The 19,289-nt window shown below is 44.3% G+C and overlaps 1 protein-coding gene across 4 annotated transcripts in view; it reads right to left on the bottom strand.

The window, feature by feature from the left end:
• The window catches only part of fam184ab (family with sequence similarity 184 member Ab), a 130,262-nt gene that overhangs the window by 95,644 nt on the left and 15,329 nt on the right, over positions 1-19,289 (bottom strand). The gene's annotated exons all lie outside the window — the stretch shown is intronic.

The following is a 19,289-nucleotide window of genomic DNA, read 5'->3' as shown; positions in this document are numbered from 1 at the left end:
TAGGACAATCAAAAAGCCATTTTCAAATCGTTCTTTTCATCTGGAGCTCTAGATTGTAAATTAAAAAGGCTCGCCATGAACACGCCATACCCCCACGAGTAGCTGCTAATCCACATGATAATCTGACATTTTGGTTTCGTAGTGATGAGGGGCTCATTTTTCTAATACCTGTTGTTTTGCACACGACTTACTAACCGAGCCCAATGATGCTCGGTGTCAGAAGGACGCATGGTTACAATTTTTTTTTCTTAATTTCCCCCCCTTTTTCTCCCCAATTGTATCCAGCCAATTACCCCACTCTTCCGAGCCGTCCCGGTCGCTGCTCCACCCCCTTTGCTGATCCAGGGAGGGCTGCAGACTACCACATGCCTCCTATGATTCATGTGGAGTCGCCAGCCGCTTCCTTTCACCTGATAGTGAGGAGTTACGCCAGGGGGACGTAGCGCGTGGGAGGATCACGCTATTCCCCCCAGTCCCCCCCCCCCCAAACAAGCGCCCTGACTGACCAGATGAGGTGCTAGTGCAGTGACCAGGACACATACCCACATCCGGCTTCCCACCCACGGACACGGCCAACTGTGTCTGTAGACGCCCGACCAAGTGCGTGGTTACAAATATGAAATCAGGCGTGTCGGAGGCTCAGGTTGGCGTTATGGTGCAGTAAAAGACCTGGGTTCACAAAGGGAACGTGTACCTGAGCATCAAATGGAAGTGTAGCATCACACTTCTCTTGCCCAAACAAAACTGTAAACAACTCGTACATTCACTTAAAAGTTAGCACTTTGACTCCATCGCTTTCCATCAGAACTCAAGCCTCAGTCCGGGAGATCTACATACAAACAAATTCCTTCACTGAAGAGGGAAGAAAAAGGAAAACCTGGCAAACAGGAAGGAAAATGATTTAGATAAAGCAGCAACTTCCTCTTCGCTCCCACGTGAGGACAGTCAGAGCGGCAGCAGGTTAACTGGGTTGACCTAATTCACTCATACTATTATGGACCAAGAGTTTAATGTTGTAAAAAATCAGTCACTTAGCAATCAATAAATGACACTCAACACATTCGCAGGTTTGTAAGGAGGTCATTTCACTTCGAAATATAGTCGAGGGAGTAATTTCTAATGACAGCCGTTGGCTTTCCCCATTAAAAGTAATGACTACTGGGCAGGTGATATTTCTGAAATATCTAGGCAGAGACATTTGACAGAGTATCATTTTTTAATTTACTGTGTATAAAATTATTTACCATTCACACGATTAGCGACAAAACAGAGACATACAGAAAATAAAGCGCAGGCTAAATTAACCGCTGACCGCTTTTGCCTCAGCAGTGAGCGCTTTGTGATTTTCTAGTGCGTTCCACTTGAGAAAATCCTTTCTATAAATCATGTCAGTTCCTCATTGAGCAACACATTGATTATTAAAACGATGTTGTACCACAGTGAAAAAAAAAGAAAAAGAAGAGCTGTAACTCTGAACCTTTATGCTTCCAAGAGTACACGTCCCAAACAACCTCCGCAATCTTCTTCCGGCGTTCAGAGAGGCCGTGGGACCATGCATAATCTAGACCTGCTCTTCCACATTTGAAACACAAGGCACTCGGGATTTTGCAACAAAAGGAGCTCACCGTCCAGCTCGCTCTCTAGAGGACGAGACCGAGGGTGTTTTAATCATGAATGGTGTCTGGCAATTGGCCCGTCCAAAAAGCAGACAGAGACAGATAAGGAAAGAGCTAATAAATGATGCAGCTCTGGAGCAATAAAGGCTTCCAATCATACCCTGCCACTCAATTTGCAGGCAGAGACTGAGAGAGGGGGAGGAAGAGGATGACAGAGATGAAGAATGACGGAATAAGAGTTAGATAGAGTGCGCCTTGGTGATGGCGACTGAACGCCAGACCCAGCCTTCTTCTCACAAAAAAACTCTCATTATGAATTGATATGATAAAAAGATAGATGGATGAATAGCCACATGCAGTGCCATTCCCTCCTATCCAGCCCACCTCATCTCTCTTACTTCATCAGCGAGAAATGAGCAGGTGAATAGCAAACGAACACAGCCTCCATTTCTACATGCTCTCCAGAATGATGGATGGGATGGAATGAAATGATGGAGAAATAGTTTGATGTTCTCCATGTGGTATTATTACAAGGGGCTATGTTTTGGATAGTCACTACATCCCCCCTCCCATGGTAAGACCAGGACCTATGGTGACCAGAGGAGAAGCGTCATTCTTATATAATGGTCTTTTCTTCAACTCAGAGAAATACAGCATCTATTATTAGGAGACTGAATAAGTCACTTAGACGAGTTATGAAACATTTCTCTCAATAAACGTTGTGTCCTGATGAACTGATTCAACTTTCTGGGATTTTCTTACCTGGATTATTGAACATGCAATAAAACAGATCATTTTAAATCTATGACCCTGAGGGTTGTTGTTTTTACACTGATATTTTTTCGTTTAGCAGACACTGTTATCTCAAGCAATTTACAAAGAGATACTGCAAAAGCAAATATATTCCTGTGTCAACCTACAGGCACCTTAGAGCACTAGATATTGATATAATAACCAATATTGCATGTCCCTTGAAGTGCAGTAGCATAGATGCACAACTGGTAAGTCACCATTAGAGAGTAATAGGGGACGCCAAAGAAACTGGGCAATACCAACATATCAATATCACAGTCGTGTTTGGAGATCAAGATCTACATTATGGATTAAGACAGGCGTTGAAAAAGAAAGTTTTTACTCCCTTCATGAATGAAACAAACATGTAGGGTCTGCGGCCCTGATGGATGATGGGATTTTATCCAGTTTTGGGGTCTGATTAGAGGAAAAAGTCAGGGATTGGAGCACATTTCTCTTTAACTTACTGATAGCTACTCGATAGTGATTACAGAGAAACTCCAAACCCATGAGGTTTCTTTGAAAGAGTTGCAAGTGCTGCATATTTAGCACCTTCTTCACTGCCAAAAAACAAAAACATGGTTGAACTGGGGTTTTAGCTATTGTTATCGTACTATCTGTTGGTAAAGGCCTTAACAAGCTTGTTCTGCCCTTTCTGCTTGCCAGACACAACTTTGCTCCTTCTTCTCTGTCGCCGCTACCTGCTCCATTCTTTCATAAATGATCGATTTTTTTTTGTTCTTCCAAGGAAAGTGCTGCCCAACGGTAACCATTGAAATTTACAATGAATAAAGTATTCATGATTTGGATACTCAAGATTGGCTACTTAGATACAGCAGTGATAGAAAGTATAAAGGGGAATGTTCATTTGCATATAAATCTTTGGGATCGTAACTTTTAAAAGCATTCTGGGATTAAAAGGGTAATATTTCAGAAGTATGAAAAGAAAGGTCCAAGTCTCACGTTGGCATCAAATGGAGCTCTGTCGTGTCTGGGAGAAGTGTGTGTGGGAGGTTGCGGGATAACGATGAGATGTTCCGAATGTTCTTTTCTTTTCATCTGGGGCAGCTTGGACAAAATGACCGCCAGGGGCAAAAGGATGGCATGGTGGCCCAGTGGTTAGTGCTGTCGCCTCACAGCAAAGAGGCTGTGGGTTCGAATCCCGGGGTTGTCTGACTTTGGGGGTCATCCCAGGTCCTCCTGGGTGTGGAGTTTGCATGTTCTCCCCGTGTCTGCAGTGGGTTTTCGGCGGTTGCTCCGGTTTCCCCCACCATCAAAAAGAAACATGCATCCCTGTGTTACCTCCGGCTTGGTCGGGCATCCCTATAGACACAATTGGCCGTGTATGTGGGTGGGAAGCCAGATGTGGGTATGTGTCCTGGTCACTGCACTAGCGCCTCCTCTGGTCAGTCAAGGTGCCTGTTCAGGGGGGAGGGAGAACTGGGGGGAATAGCGTGATCCTCCCATGCCCTACGTCCCCCTGGCGAGACTCTTCACTGTCAGGCAAAAAGAAGCGGCTGGCGACTCCACGTGTATCAGAGAAGGCATGTGGTAGTCTGCACCCCTCCCTGGATCGGCAGAGGGGGTGCAGCGGAGACCACGATCGCTTGGAAGAGTGGGGTAATAGGCCGGGCACAATTGGGGAGAAAAACGAGGAAAAATCCAAAAAGAAAAACAAAAAAAGAAAAGTGCATGTGAGGGTTAATACTCCTGTCTGGGCCCCAGACCAAGGCAAAGGGAAAAGAACTGGAGTTGGTCCCCGAGTGCAGCATGAAGGCGGCGGCCCACTGCTCCCAGCTACACGGATCACAGCTAGGATGGGTTAACTTGCAGTAAATGAATTTCCCCAAGGGGATTAATAAAGGAAACTTAATTTAAAACTGCAATTCTCAGAGTACTTCACCCGTCAGAAGACAGGTGTAGGCGCTTGAGCCATCTGATTTAAGTGGGAAAGTTGGCGCTCACAAACTCCACACATAAAATGGACCAAAGTACAAAAGGCTGGATGAGAAACACACGGACAAGCAGGGATTGAAACAAAAAGACTGACCAGAGACAAGGGAAAAATGTTTAGGCTGATCTTGTCACACAATACTGCATATTACATTTAAGTTGGGATTTACTCTTAGACTCAAGTACTCGTCCCGCAACCTCCTGTGGATTTGAACGGGACCGTTTCATTTCCAGATTATTTTTTTTGGCTGATTAATGTTGGCATCTCACTTGTATTCCTCCTCGTTTCTGCGCCGCCACAGCTCACACAGCACCACTCATCCTGTCATGACATCACATCCCCAACCTCTTTACAAATCATTCACCGACCCCGGCTTGTCTCCATACATCCAGATTATTCTGCCAGGCGAGAGGACACATCATTGACAGCATAATGACAAATCTTTCACTACAGGGCAGCAACGGTGCCAAGTGAGGAGCGGGCACTGAGTCAATGGTGCCATTTTTTAGTGCTGAGCGGAGCACCGTGCGAGGGGGATTTAAGGCTGCGGAAAATCATACCGGGGCAGAAAGAGACGCTCTTTGGGTGCGGAGCTCATAACCGTTTCTATTAATGTGGATGTCAGCGTTCATCTACTGAGGAATAATAAAACACATCCACATTATGCAACTTTGATGCAAGAGAATATTTGATCAGCTTGCTCGATGTGCGCTACGCTGGAATACAGGGGCTCCGTGGAGATAGGACATCATCAAACGCTATTTCAGACTAGTGGGATTGCAAATCCTGGTTGCTGTCAAATTAGGATTTGACCATGGAGTCATGGCTAAACTTCAACTGCATCAAACCCCCGAAGGTTCCCCTTTAATCCTGGGGGCCAATGTCGCTGCCTGAAATTTGTATTTTCTGCAGAACAGAAAGCATCTGTACTGGTTATGTCAACGAGTTGGTTTTTTTTTTTATTGAAATCATTGTTTTAGCACTACTGGGGGATATACACTCACCAGCCACTTTATTAGGCACACCAGTCCAACTGCTCGTTAACGCAAATTTCTAATCAGCCAATAACATGGCAGCAACTCAATGCATTTAGGCATGTAGACATGGTCAAGACGATCTGCTGCAGTTCAAACCGAGCATCAGAATGGGGAAGAAAGGTGATTTAAGTGACTTTGAACGTGGCATGGTTGTTGGTGCCAGACGGGCTGGTCTGAGTATTTCAGAAACTGCTGATCTACTGGGATTTTCACGCACAACCATCTCTAGGGTTTACAGAGAATGGCCCGAAAAAGAGAAAATATCCAGTGAGCGGCAGTTCTGTGGGCGAAAATGCCTTGTTGATGCCAGAGGTCAGAGGAGAATGGCCAGACTGGTTCGAGCTGATAGAAAGGCAACAGTAACTCAAATAACCACTCATTACAACTGAGGTATGCAGAAGAGCATCTCTGAACGCACAACACGTCGAACCTTGAGGCAGATGGGCTACAGCAGCAGAAGACCACACCGGGTACCACTCCTGTCAGCTAAGAACAGGAAACTGAGGCTACAATTCGCACAGGCTCACCAAAATTGGACAATAGAAGATTGGAAAAACGTTGCCTGGTCTGATGAGTCTCGATTTCTGCTGCGACATTCGGATGGTAGGGTCAGAATTTGGCGTCAACAACATGAAAGCAAAGCAATCCAATAGAGCACCTTTGGGATGTGGTGGACCGGGAGATTCGCATCATGGATGTGCAGCCGACAAATCTGCAGCAACTGCGTGATGCTATCATGTCAATATGGACCAAACTCTCTGAGGAATGTTTCCAGTACCTTGTTGAATCTATGCCACGAAGGATTAAGGCAGTTCTGAAGGCAAAAGGGGGTCCAACCCGGTACTAGCAAGGTGTACCTAATAAAGTGGCCAGTGAGTGTAGATCTGGACTGAAACATTTTTTAGATTTTAGTTCACTTAGTTTCCTTTGCACAGTGTTTAAACACAGAAACAAGGTAGGAAAAGCACTGATACAATCTGAAGTTAAAAACACAGGAGTCAAAAATTTGCATGTTTACACAAAAAAAACGGGAGTTCTGAAAAACTTGGATGACCTGATCGAGAACAGAACACCGCTTACTGAAAAACAGAGCGGTGAGCAGCACAAGAAACAATCCTGATGCATAAGTGTATTCATAGTGGAGGGTAATGAATGGGGGCAGCACGGTCGCACAGTGGTTAGCGCGGTCACCTCACAGCAAGAAGGTCCTGGGCTCGAGCCCTGGGGTAGTTCAACCTTGGGGGTCGTCTCGGGTCGTCCTCTGTGTGGAGTTTGCATGTTCTCCCCGTGTCTGTGTGGGTTTCCTCCGGGTGCTCCGGTTTCCTCCCACAGTCCAAAGACATGCAGGTCAGGTGAATCAGCCATACTAAAGTGTCCCTAGGTATGAATGAGTGTGTGTGTGTGTGAGCCCTGTGTGATGGCCTGGCGCGCTGTCCAGGGTGTCTCCCCGCCTGCTGCCCAATGACTGCTGGGAGAGGCTCCAGCATCCCTGCAACCCTGACAGCAGGATAAGCGATTCGGATAATGGATGGACGGATGGTAATGAATGAGAGAGTGTGGGTATGTGAGAGTGTGTAAGTTTATGTGTATATTTGAAATAAGAAGAAGACGAGGCTGGGAAAAAAAAAAAGATAATTTGTCTGACGAGTTACTGCGGGAAAAGCTCAAGCAGCGAGAGCAGAAAAAACCTTAGCCACGCATTTTAAATTGTAAAGAAATATTGATGTGTTGGCAATGTGACAGTAACTATGCATAAATCAAAATCCTCTATATCGTAAGTAAAAATGATAGTTGGTGGTCTAGGATCTAAGAAGGTCCAGGTTGGCAAAGGGTCTCACGTTCTAACCAAGGAAAGGTTTCTGGTTGTTATCAATAGATTAGAAATACAGGCTTATTCTCATAGTGGCAAGGCAAAAAAAAAAAATCTTCTGCAAAATGTGAGAGCAAATGTCGAAGCCCAAGTAATAGGACTGCAGAATGTGAATTTAAAAAATGTGCAGAATCTAACAAGAAAAAAAACAAAACCATTGTGTCAGTGAAAAAGGAACGAAGGAATGTCCATAACCAAGTTTGAAATGTGCTTAAAATGCAAGCCACGGGGACGTACTGTGGACACATGCACAGTGGAGCAAGATAAGCTTGTGTAATTCACCAAGAGACTCAATATAATAACCTGCAGATGGAATATGATTGAGCAAGTTAATGTGCATCAAATAGGGGCACTGGCACGCCCTCTTAGTTCAAGTTCAAATCTCACTTTATCATCATATACATATAAAAAGTACCCTGTACCTTCAAATGCAATAAAATGCATGTGCCCTGGCTCTCTTAGCCCTTAAAACTATATATAAGGCAATAACAAAAACAATAAATAAGAAATCAGAAATCCCACAAGACAATAAATCAATGAAAGTTATGTAAGGAGCCCCCTCTTCATTATTCTGACAGCCCGGGGGTAAAAACTGTCTTTGAGGTGGCTGGTCAGAGCTCTGATAATCTTTAAGCGTTGTCCTGAGGGAAGGAGGAGAACAGACCATGTGATGGTTGGCTGGTGTCCTCCATCATACTTAGCCTTCCTTCTGCAAAAGGCGGTGTAAACATCCTGAAGCTGTGGCAGTGCTGTTCCTATGATGTTTGATGCTGTTTTTACTATCCTTCTCAGTTGTCTGTGGTCCTGTTCAGTCAGGCTGCCAAACCACACCAGCATGCTTCTAGTAAGGATGCTCTCTGTGGTAGTCTGATAGAAATAGACCAGGGTTTTTGTGGACATTCTGAATTTTTAAAAACATCTCAGAAAGTAAAGTCTCTGTTGTGCCTTCTTAGTGACTCAACTGGTGTTTCCAGACCAGGAGAGGGAGTCTGAGATCTGAATGCCTAAAAATCTGAAGTTCTTCACAATTTCAACTGAGACATTGTTGATGTAAACTGGTGTCTGAACCGTTTTGGACTTCCTAAAATCAACAATTATCTCTTTTGTTTTCTCAATATTTAGAGAGAGGTTGTTATCTTGACACCTTCTGGATAGGTCCCTCACCTCCTTCCTATAGGCATCTTCATTGTTGTCATTTATCAGTCCAATTACTGTGGTGTCATCTGTGAATTTCACTATGCTGTTATAGTCATGTGTGAACAGACTGTAGAGTAAGGGACCAAGGCAACAACCCTGCAATACTCCTGTGTTGAGAACTATGGTAGATGAGTAGCTGAGACCTGCTCTCACTGTCTGAGGTCTTCCCCTCAGAAGGTCATATAACTATGCAGAGATGGAATTATAAAGACCAAGGACCCTAAGCTTTAACGCCAATTTAGATGGTACTACTACTACTACTACTACTACTATTTTTGGCTGCTCCCGTTAGGCGTTGCCACAGCAGATCATCCGTTTCCATCTCTTCCTGTCCTGTGCATCTTCCTCTGTCACACCAGCCACCTGCATGTCTTCCCTCACCATATCCATAAACCTCCTCTTTGGCCTTCCTCTTCCCCTCTTCCCTGGCAGCTCCATATTCAGCATCCTTCTCCCAATATACCCAGCATCTCTCCTCCACACATGTCCAAGCCATCTCAATCTTGCCTCACTTGCTTTGTCTCCAAACCGTCCAACCTGAGCTGTCCCTCTAATATAATCGTTCCTAATCCTGTCCTTCTTCGTCACTCCCAACGAAAATCTTAGCATCTTCAACTCTACCACCTCCAGCTCTGCCTCCTGTCTTTTTGTCAGTGCCACTGTCTCCAAACCATATAACATAGCTGGTTTCACAACCATCTAGTAAACATTCCCTTTAACTCTTGCTGGTACCCTTCTGTTGCAAATCACTCCTGACACTCTTCTCCACCAACTCCACCCTGCCTGCACTATCTTCTTCACCTCTCTTCTGCACTCCCCATTACTTTGTACAGTTGACCCCAAGTATTTAAACTCATACACCTTCACCACCTCTACTCCTTGCATCCTCACCATTCTGCTTTCTTCCCTCTCATTCATGCATATGTATTCCATCTTGCTCCGACTGACATTCATTCCTCTTCTCTCGAGTGCATACCTCCACCTTTCCAGGTTCTCCTCCACCTGCAACCTACTCTCACTACAGATCACAATGTCATCTGCAAACATCATAGTCCACGGAGACTCCTGCCTGATCTCGTCCGTCAACCTGTCCATCACCACTCCAAACAAAAAATGGCTCAGAACCCATCCTTGATGTAATCCCACCTCCACCTTGAACCCATCTGTCTTTCAAACCGCACACCTCACGACTGTTACACTTCCCTCATACATATCCTGCACCACTCCTACATACTTCTCTGCAAGCCCCGACTTCCTCATACAATACCACACCTCCTCTCTTGGCACGCTGTCATATGCTTTCTTTAAATCCACAAAGACACAATGTAACTCCTTCTGGCATTCTCTATACTTCTCAATCAACATTCTCGAAGCAAACAGCGCATCTGTAGTGCTCTTTTGTGGCATGAAACCATACTGTTGCTCGCTGATACACAGCTATAGTCAATACATTCTGAGTTTTTTCCTTCGAGGTGTTTTAACACAGTATGCAGAGCCAATGATAAAGCATCTTCCACAGATCTAGTGATGATTCTATCAAGGTTAAATTATTTTGCTGCTTCTACATATAATAATTCTTTTGTCATGGGAAAAGAGCTCAAGTTAGTGGCAGAGCCCAAATTTATGAACAGTTGACAGTTGGAGTCTAGGTCGGAAGAGAAGGTGAAAAAGATAAAGTGTATCCTCAGATTGTGCAGCTGCTTGGAAATATAGACAGCATTATAAATATAATGAGGCTACCCCCATTACAGAAAGGTCCAATGACATAGCCTTGCATCCACAGTATGACTCCCACTGAATGAGGATAATTTAGGTACAGTCAATAGCTGCCAAGTAACGTTCAATACAGTGTCCGAAGGAGGAGCAACCTTCAATTATATTGCAATTACAGTGCGAAATGGCACTTTGAGGAAATATCCCATTTTTTTTGGTAACAAGAGCAAGTTTCTTCTAAAGCTACCAGAATCCTTAGTATTATCAATCAGTACAGCAGACGTTGTGGTTATGCAAAGGGCTGTGAAGTGGACTGTTCTTTCCTGTATGTGATGACATTTTGCTCAGAAAAGGTTCTCTATATACAGAGTTACTGATCTAGCGTGCCACGACATGTACTTCACTTACTTGTGGGAGAATATTGCCAATTTGCCTGGAAGATGGTTTAAAGTATTTCAAAGGTGAACTCTAAATGGGAACAGACAGTGTAATCTCCATTTAAAACAAAACAAAGACTGTCCGCGGTGGTGTAGCAGTCTAAGCATTGGCTTTGTATCGATGCAGTTGCCCACTGGGGACCGGGGTTCGTGCCCCGGTCTCGTCAGATCCGACTATGGCCGGACTCGATGAAGCAGCAATAATTGGCAACGCTGTCTTCGGGAGGGGGGCGGAGTCAGCTTGTGTTCGTCACATGAATGCATCTCTGTGTGTGTCGGAAAAAACAGTGGTTCGGCCTGGATTTGCCTTGTCACGAAAGTGGGGAGGCGTCTCCTTCGAGACTGCCGGCCGGAGCGATGCAGTTGGCGAATGCATGCGGTATGAGGGTGGGTATTTGAACTAAAATAGGGACCGATTGGCCACTAAATTGGGAGGAAAAAAAAAGGGAAAAATCAGAAATAAATCTATAAAAAAACAAAAAACAAAACAAAGACTAACTTCTTTGATAAATTAGAGGCTAGAATGGTATCAGGTGTCTGTTCAGCATCGTACTGGGCTACCGTGAGCAATGACAATCAAAGTTACCCGTCAAGGTTACATATCAATTCGGGTGTTCCGCTTCCTTCTCCGCCATAAACTCTACCTCCACCCCCTTGAGAACTGTGTCAACGAAAGAAAAGGGACTATTATTCTGCTTTTACCCAACAGGAGTGGTGTGGGCTTCATAGTGTGGGCCTCTACTTCAATCTACAGCATCCTGACAGCCCGGGGACCTTTGCCAGGATACTGTGGATCACTACACTTTGGACAGACAGGAAAAGGCATGTGAGGCTGGGTGAGCACATATCAGCAACATTGTCATTACAAGAGAGTGAAGGCTTCTCATTCTGCTCCACTGCCTCCATACCAATAACTGCTCCACCAAGGACTCCTCTGTGAAGCCCCTCATGGCATGACATGGATTGGCCTCACATAAAATGACCACGACAAATTAGCTTACAGCAGGGACATCATGCGGCAGGCTTCCCAGCTGCAGACATAGTAAAAAAACCTAGAGCTCAAACTATGATGATGACTTTAGTCTTTAGGAGAAGCCAATAGGTTTACGGTTTGCCTAACAAAGTGTCTACTACTACTACTTTTGGCTGCTCCCGTTAGGGGTCGCCACAGTAGATCATCCATTTCCATCTCTTCCTGTCAGGTCAGGTCAAGTCAATTTTATTTGTATAGCCATCTTCCTCTGTCACACCAGGGACCTGCATGTCCTCCATCACAACTTCCATAAACCTCCTCTTTGGCCATCCTCTTTTCCTGTTCCCTGGCAGCTCCATATTCAGCATCCTTCTTCCAATATACCCAGCATCTCTCCTCCACACATGTCCAAGCCATCTCAATCTTGTCTGTCCACTGTACTCCCTCTCATTCACACATAGGTATTCCCTCTTTTTCCTACTGACTTTCATTCCTCTTCTCTCCAGTGCATACCTCCACTTCTCCAGGTTCTCCTCCACCTGTCTTGAACCCATCTGTCTTTCCAACCGCACACCTCACCCCTGTCACAATTCCCTCATACATATCCTGCACCACTCCTACATACTTCTCTGCAACTCCCAACTTCCTCATACAATACCACACCCCCTCTCTCGGCACCGTCACATGCTTTCTCTAAATCCACCAAGACACAATGTAACTCCATCTGGCCTTCTCTATACGTCTCAATCAACATTCTCAAAGCAAACATCGCATCTGTAGTGCTCTTTCATGGCATGAAACAATACTGCTGCTCGCTAATCATCACCTCTCCTCTTAAACTAGCTTCTATTATTATTTCCCATATCTTCATTCTTTGGCGGATCAACTTTATACCTAAGTTTGTTAACTTTATTGCCTAACAAACTGTACTGTACTGTAAATCAAATAACCTCACCTGGCTGAAAGTTCACACTCGTGTCCTCAGAAGACTCTGTAGAAAATCAGAACGACAATGGAAGGTCGACAAGTCCGAATTAGCAAACAACACCCTTAAAGCCAAATGTTAATTTACCAGAAGGCAGTTAAGGATGCAATATCAGCGTACTTCTCTGAACTAATATCAAGAAATAACCACAATCCCAAAGTTCTCTTTAGGGTAACTGATTCTGTTATCAATGGTCCCTCCACTGCTCTTTTTGAACCTGATGAGTTGTCCAAAAAAAAAAAAAAATTCTCACTCATTTTGGAAGTACGGTGGAGAATATCAGGTCCCAAATGCAGCCAGGCTCTTGCATTCCTTCCATTCCCCATGTTATTTCTGCCTCTTTTACCCAGTTTCAACCAATTACAATTTCAGTATTAGAGAGTACAGTCTCTAATATGAACTCCTCCTCCTGCATCTTAGACATGATTCCCACTGAGCTGGCCAATGAGGAATTTTCAGCTATCAGCCTCATTATTCTGCAAATTCTTAATAATGATCTGGCCTCTGGTTCTTTTCCACAGTTTTAAGCATGCCATTGTTCACCCATTGCAGAAGAAACTCAATTTAGATCCCCTGTCCCTAAGTAACAACAGACCAATCTCCAAATTTTCTTTTCTATCTAAGGTTCTCCATAGTAATTTCATCTCAATTGGTTTCTTTTATGAACATAGTGTTTTTAACAGTTTCCAGTCTGGTTTTAGAGCACTTCATGGTAGCGAGACAGCTCTATTTAAGGTCACTATTGACCTACTGCTGACTGGAGATAGAGGTGACTGCTCGATTTTAGTTCTTTTAGACTTAAGTGCTGCCTTTGACACAGTCGATCACAACATCCCCTTACATCGCTTAGAGACTTGGGTTGGCATCAAGGGGCCAGCTCTTAGCTTATTATGCTCTTACCTCACCAACAGAACTTTTTCTGTTGTTCTGGGTAAATCTACTTCCTTGATGGCTCAGTTAAGTTGTGGTGTCCTTCAAGGCTCAGTTCTCGGGCCCCTTGTCTTTTCTTTATACACGCTGTCCCTTGGCCAGGTCATTCAAAATCACGATGTGCTTTACCATTTTTATTCTAACAATATTCAGTTATACATGCCACTAAAACCCACAGATCCTAGTGCCCTAGCAAATCTCACAACTTGCCTCTCTGACATTAAATACTGGATGTCCGAAATCTTTCTCAAATTTAATGATAAGTCTGAGGCCATTCTGTTCAGTCCTGAAAATTCCATCAGTCCTTTGGTTACTAATCTTGGTGGTCTGTCACGTAGTCTTAAGCAGGCTGCTAGGAATCTTGGGGTAATATTCGATGTCAACCTCAGTTTTGATAATCAAATCAAACATGTTGTTCAGTCATGCTCAAGCTAATCTCCAAAATTAGGTCATTTTTATCAATTGCTGATCTGCAAAAAGTTGTACATGCTTTTATCTATTCTCGGCGTGACTATTGTAATGCGCTTCCTTCTAGCATCAGCAAGGGCTCCCTCCCACCGTCTGCAGTTGGTACAAAACGCCACTGTTCGGCTCATTACCGGGACAAAAAGGCATGACCATATCACTCCTATGCTTGCCTCCCTGCACTGGCTCCCTGTTCTATTTCGAATTGATTTTAAAATTTTACTGCTCACTTTTAAGACTTTAAATGGTCTTGCTCCTACATACATTTCTGATTTATTTACCTGGTATATGCCCTCTCGGCCATTAAGCTCTGCAGATGGAGCCCTGCTGGTTATTCCTAGGTCTATGTTTATTACAAAGGGTGATTGGGCTTTTGCTGTTATAGCCCCCACACTATGGAACTCTCTTCCTGTTGAACTAAGACAAACCAAGTCTCTAGCTTCTTTAAAATCTTATCTTAAAACTTTTCTTTTTAAGAAAGCTTTTACAGATGTTTGATATTTGTTTTTATTTGGTCTTACTCTTATTTTTGCCTTGTCTGGCTTTATTTCTTTGTAAAGCACTTTGTAACATTGTTTTAGAAAAGGGCTATATAAATAAAATTATCATTATTATTATTATCATTACCGTGTGAGTACAGGACAGCACAATTTGGATACTCTCTGTCCCCCACAGGGTTCAAAATGCACTGAAAATTAGGGGTTGAATAATTATTTCATACAACAGCTGTTATTGTCTATCAGGGGGACAATTAAGAGAGGACACAGCAGTCCTGTTTATTCATCTGATGCATTGGGTTTCCAGGTAAATTGAGTAAAAATCTGCCAAGTGCTGAAGCAGACCATGTGCATACCTAGGAATGAAAACAGACTCAAATCAAGCCACAAGGTTGGAGAAGTAAATAAGTTCCTATCAACCCTTTCCTTTATGTCATTTAGGGTGCATGGCCTTGCTCAGAGCATGCCTCATGGACTCAACAGCATGGATAATTTGGGCTGTTCCTCTCACACTGAAAAGACCAATCATCATCATCAACAGTCACTCAGGATCGAGTGTGACTGTCCTCCCTCTGGGTCCCTCTGAGTCCTCAGGTGGGTGTACAGGCTGATCCTGGAGCTGCAAAATGGGAGGACACCTGCATGTGACAGTTTTTTACGTGGAGTGGCTGATGAACCTGCAGCCACCACACGGTCCTTGGCAGGGGGTCCTTGGCACGGGGTGGCCAGAGTCCAATGGCATGGAGAACCAAAATGATTGGGGACCACCCTCTGTTGCAGCCTTCAACCACCTTCATTGTTGTTGTGACCTGGAAATATCTTCCGACAGTTCTGCCGTTGAGGTCTTTGTTGGATCATGCTTTGTCTGGAACCAGAGGTGTAAAAACCAGGTCCAGAAAGTAAAAGTCCAAACCACGTATTTGCACCACTCATGCACTACACCAGCCGACTCTAGTCAACACCACTCCTCAACTAGGTAGGGAAAACTAGCTAATGAAATCAGCTGGCTTAGTAACATGGTTGGAGAAAATACACGGTTTGGACATTTACTTTCTGGACCTGGTTTTCACAACTCTGTCTGGAACCTCCCCTTTGATCAATCCGCCTTGGGTGACCCTACCAGGAGCCAAGCTCCGGACAGCATAGCTCTTGGGGTCATTGGTACATGCAAGCTTTTCTACCATGGCAAGGTGGCAATCCAGGAGAAGCAAGACCAATGCAGTGCTACATTACAGCCTGTGCCCAACACCTTAATGCCATCATACACCGATGTTCTCCACAGACTACTTCAGTGCTGTTACTCGACACATCTAGCTCTCTGTGATGTAGGTGCATGTAGGAGCTGTGTAACGAAGCAAAGTGGTAATAGCAGACTTCAGCCTCACAGGCTGGTGTGGGGTTTCTGGTGGGGGATGGACGTGGATGTTGTAAGGAGACGGCAGTGAACAGCAAACAGCCATTATAGCTCCATCATGGCCACATAAATTACCTTTAATTATTGATGGCTTTTCAAGGCCCTGAAAACACTTCCTGCTCTCTCTCTGGGGTTCCCGTGCTCTTAAAGCAAATATTACAGTTGTAGCCAATATCAGCAGCTGGGAGGGTCTTGCTCCTCACAGGGAAGAACTTAAACTGATAATGTCATTTCCTAAGCAGTCTGAATATATGAGCAGACAGCCACAGTGTACAGGGAATGGATATGTCAGCCTGATTTGGCAGAGATACAGCCGGGCCACTGTACAACTCTTTTTATCATGACTAAATGCTCGTAAATACTGAATAAATTCTCTGTCTCTTTAAATTTCACTGAAGACAAAAACCCATGTCTGGCACAACTTTTGCATAGCAGGTTAGAGAAATACAAAATATTTCAGTATTTCCAGCCTGCATGCAATTTTCCCCCAGGGGTGTTCTCCATCCCATATAAAGTGAGACTAAATCCAATTCACACTGCTTGCACACTGCATCTGTACACAGTTTAAGGAAGTTAAAGAGAAATGTTCAATGTTTTGTGTCATGGACAACCCCTCAAAGAGTAAAGCCCCATTTCTCATCAGTGTCCCTCCCTCTGGACACCGAGGCTGAGGTGTTGATTTATGAGATGAGGTTAGGGCTGGAGCAATAATTCAATAATATTGTTTGTCGTCTTTCAGTAGTATTGTATAGGTATGGAATTTGAATAATGTCATATCATAATACACCGTTTTCTTGTTTAAGTTAATGATAACACGAATCTATTACCTAAATTTCCTCACAAAATGAGGTCTGAAATATCTGAGGGAGTATTTTTTGAAGTTTGATGTTCTAGTTAACATTACCAAAAAGCTCAATATGGCATTTTTGCATATGTAAGCATGATCTATGTCAATATCGAGTAAAACGCCAGTGATTATTGGGATGATGTTTTCCATATTGTCCGGTATGAGATGAGGGACAAACTCCTCAGGTGCAACTTGTTGTTTTCAACTCTGACCCAAGAAAAGAGGGCTACATAATGCTAAAATGCACCAGATATTGAGGATATTATTAATAAGGGTTGCCTTCCTCCAATGTGTTTGTTTACTGATTGAATGTTTTTCTCCTCAACCAACTCTGCATCTATCCATGATGCTATTCTAGAAGCGTGATTTTTTTTTATCCTCTCCTTGCCGGCATTCTGTCATTCCTTTGTTTCCCTCCTGAGCTCCCTTAGGACAGACTTGGCTATCTGCCTGTCCCCATATCCAAAAGCATTGTGTGTTCCCCCTTTCAGGAGGGATTTACAGTCTTTGGTGAGCAGGGGCACACTGATGGGAACACAGAAAACTGTTTTCACGGGAATCAGTGTCCGCATGTAAAAATGATATACCCTGAAATGCACTGGAAGAGCCTTTCGCCATTTCCTTATTGCGTCTCCACCAACACAAAAAGACAGAAACACACACTCACACACAAATGAAAGCAAACAAATTCACACACACTTTATATTGACTTCAAACTACCTCCTCTCGGTTCGAATCCCCGTGTTACCTCCAGCTTGGTCGGGCATCCCTACAGACACAATTGGCCGTGTCTGCGGGTGGGAAGCTGGTTGTTGGTATGTGTCCTGGTTGCTGCACTAGCACCTCCTCTGGTCGGTCAGGATGCCTGTTCAGGTGGGAGGGGAAACTGGGGGGAATAGGGTGATCCTCCCACGCACTACGTCCCCCTGGCGAAACTCCTCACTGTCAGGTGAAAAGAAGCGGCTGGCGACTCCACATGTATCGGAGGAGACATGTGGTAGTCTTCAGCCCTCCCCGGATCAGCAGAGCGGGTGCAGCAGAGACCAGGACGGCTCGGGAAATACGGTAATTGGCCGGATACAGTTGGGGAGAAAAAAGGGGGGGGAACTATCCCCCCTGAATCAGTCACCTCTCTTACTGGACCCACAAACTGATTTCAACAGGCTCTTGCCTTCACAGCGAACAAAAGTTTTGCACAGAAGTTGTCAGAGGGGGCAAACAGGAAATACAGTTTGTCACCAGACTTGTTATTGCAGAGCTGATAGTTCAATAAAGTTACAATGTTCATTGTGATTTGTTGTATTATCACAGCTTAGCCTTTCAACTCAGGAATGTAAGCAGATCCCAAAAGTCGGTGAAAACCCTAGCAAAGTGGAATAGTCTGTGGATTTTCTACGATGTAATTCAGTTACTGCTAGAAGGACTGGCAGAAAGGATGTACAAAGAGGTGCACCTGCTTCCTGTTTCCTAAAACCCCACGATATTTAGGATGATAAAGGACGTAGTGCCGGCTCACTAAATTCAGCCTTCTATTTCTCCCTTTAGGTATGGATCACGCAGACTCACAAACAGCACACAACGGACTAAAATAGCTTACTCCCTGTGGTTGGAGTCAGTCATTTTTCATTACCGCTCCACAATGCGAAGACTCTGGGGCAACATCCCCCCTGGTCAATTCAAATGAAAAATGACATGACGCAGCAGGAACAGCTACATGAACGTTCAAGACACATGAACACCAAGTACTTTAATGTGTAATGATGGGATTTTCCAAAAACCAGTAGGGGGTGATCAACATCCTGACTGCAACAACACACAATACAAGCTATTAGCTTGATCATGGAAAACTAAACAGACAACACAACAGCAACGTCTGTTGGTGAGCCACATTTCTCTGAATGATCTAGGACCAAAGCCAGTCTTGACGACGCCTCCTAATGGCCAAGTCTAACTGGGGAAAAGGCCTTATTTAAGAAATTTCAGATTGGGAATCGAACTTTAATTCCTAATCTGAAGGCGCACACCTCCTTGAACTCAGCCTGTGTACGAGCAGGTGTTTATTTATTGTGCTCAGGAAACAGCCGGGAAACTTTTCGGATTATATCAAAGCAGGTTGAATCAGGGCATCCGGGTAGTGTAGTGGTCTATTCCCTTGCCTACCGACACGGGTTCGCCGGTTCGAATCCCCGTGTTATCTCCGGCTTGGTTGGGCGTCCCTACAGACACAATTGGAAGTGTCTGCAGGTGGGAAGATGGTCAAGGCACCAACGTTTACTTTAGAGGGACACTACATTACATTTCTTCAGCAGTACACTGAAACCTCATTTCCCTGCTGTGGCAAGTATGATGCATGCACATGCACACATGCAGCATTAACACACACTTCCAATTTAGTGTTCTCTGTCTTTGTAAATGATGATGCGTCTAATTTCATTGTTGTTGTTGGGGTCTGAGATCACCTCCACTTTTTCATCCCAATTTGACAGGTCTGATTTCCTGTTCTCCCCAAGGTGCCACTACAGCTCAACCCCGACAGTGGTTGTGGAGTGTGTTGACTTCCGC

The sequence above is a fragment of the Lampris incognitus genome, chromosome 15 (assembly GCF_029633865.1).
Source record: "Lampris incognitus isolate fLamInc1 chromosome 15, fLamInc1.hap2, whole genome shotgun sequence".
NCBI lineage: Eukaryota > Metazoa > Chordata > Actinopteri > Lampriformes > Lampridae > Lampris > Lampris incognitus.
This window is presented reverse-complemented; position numbering and strand designations above follow the sequence as displayed.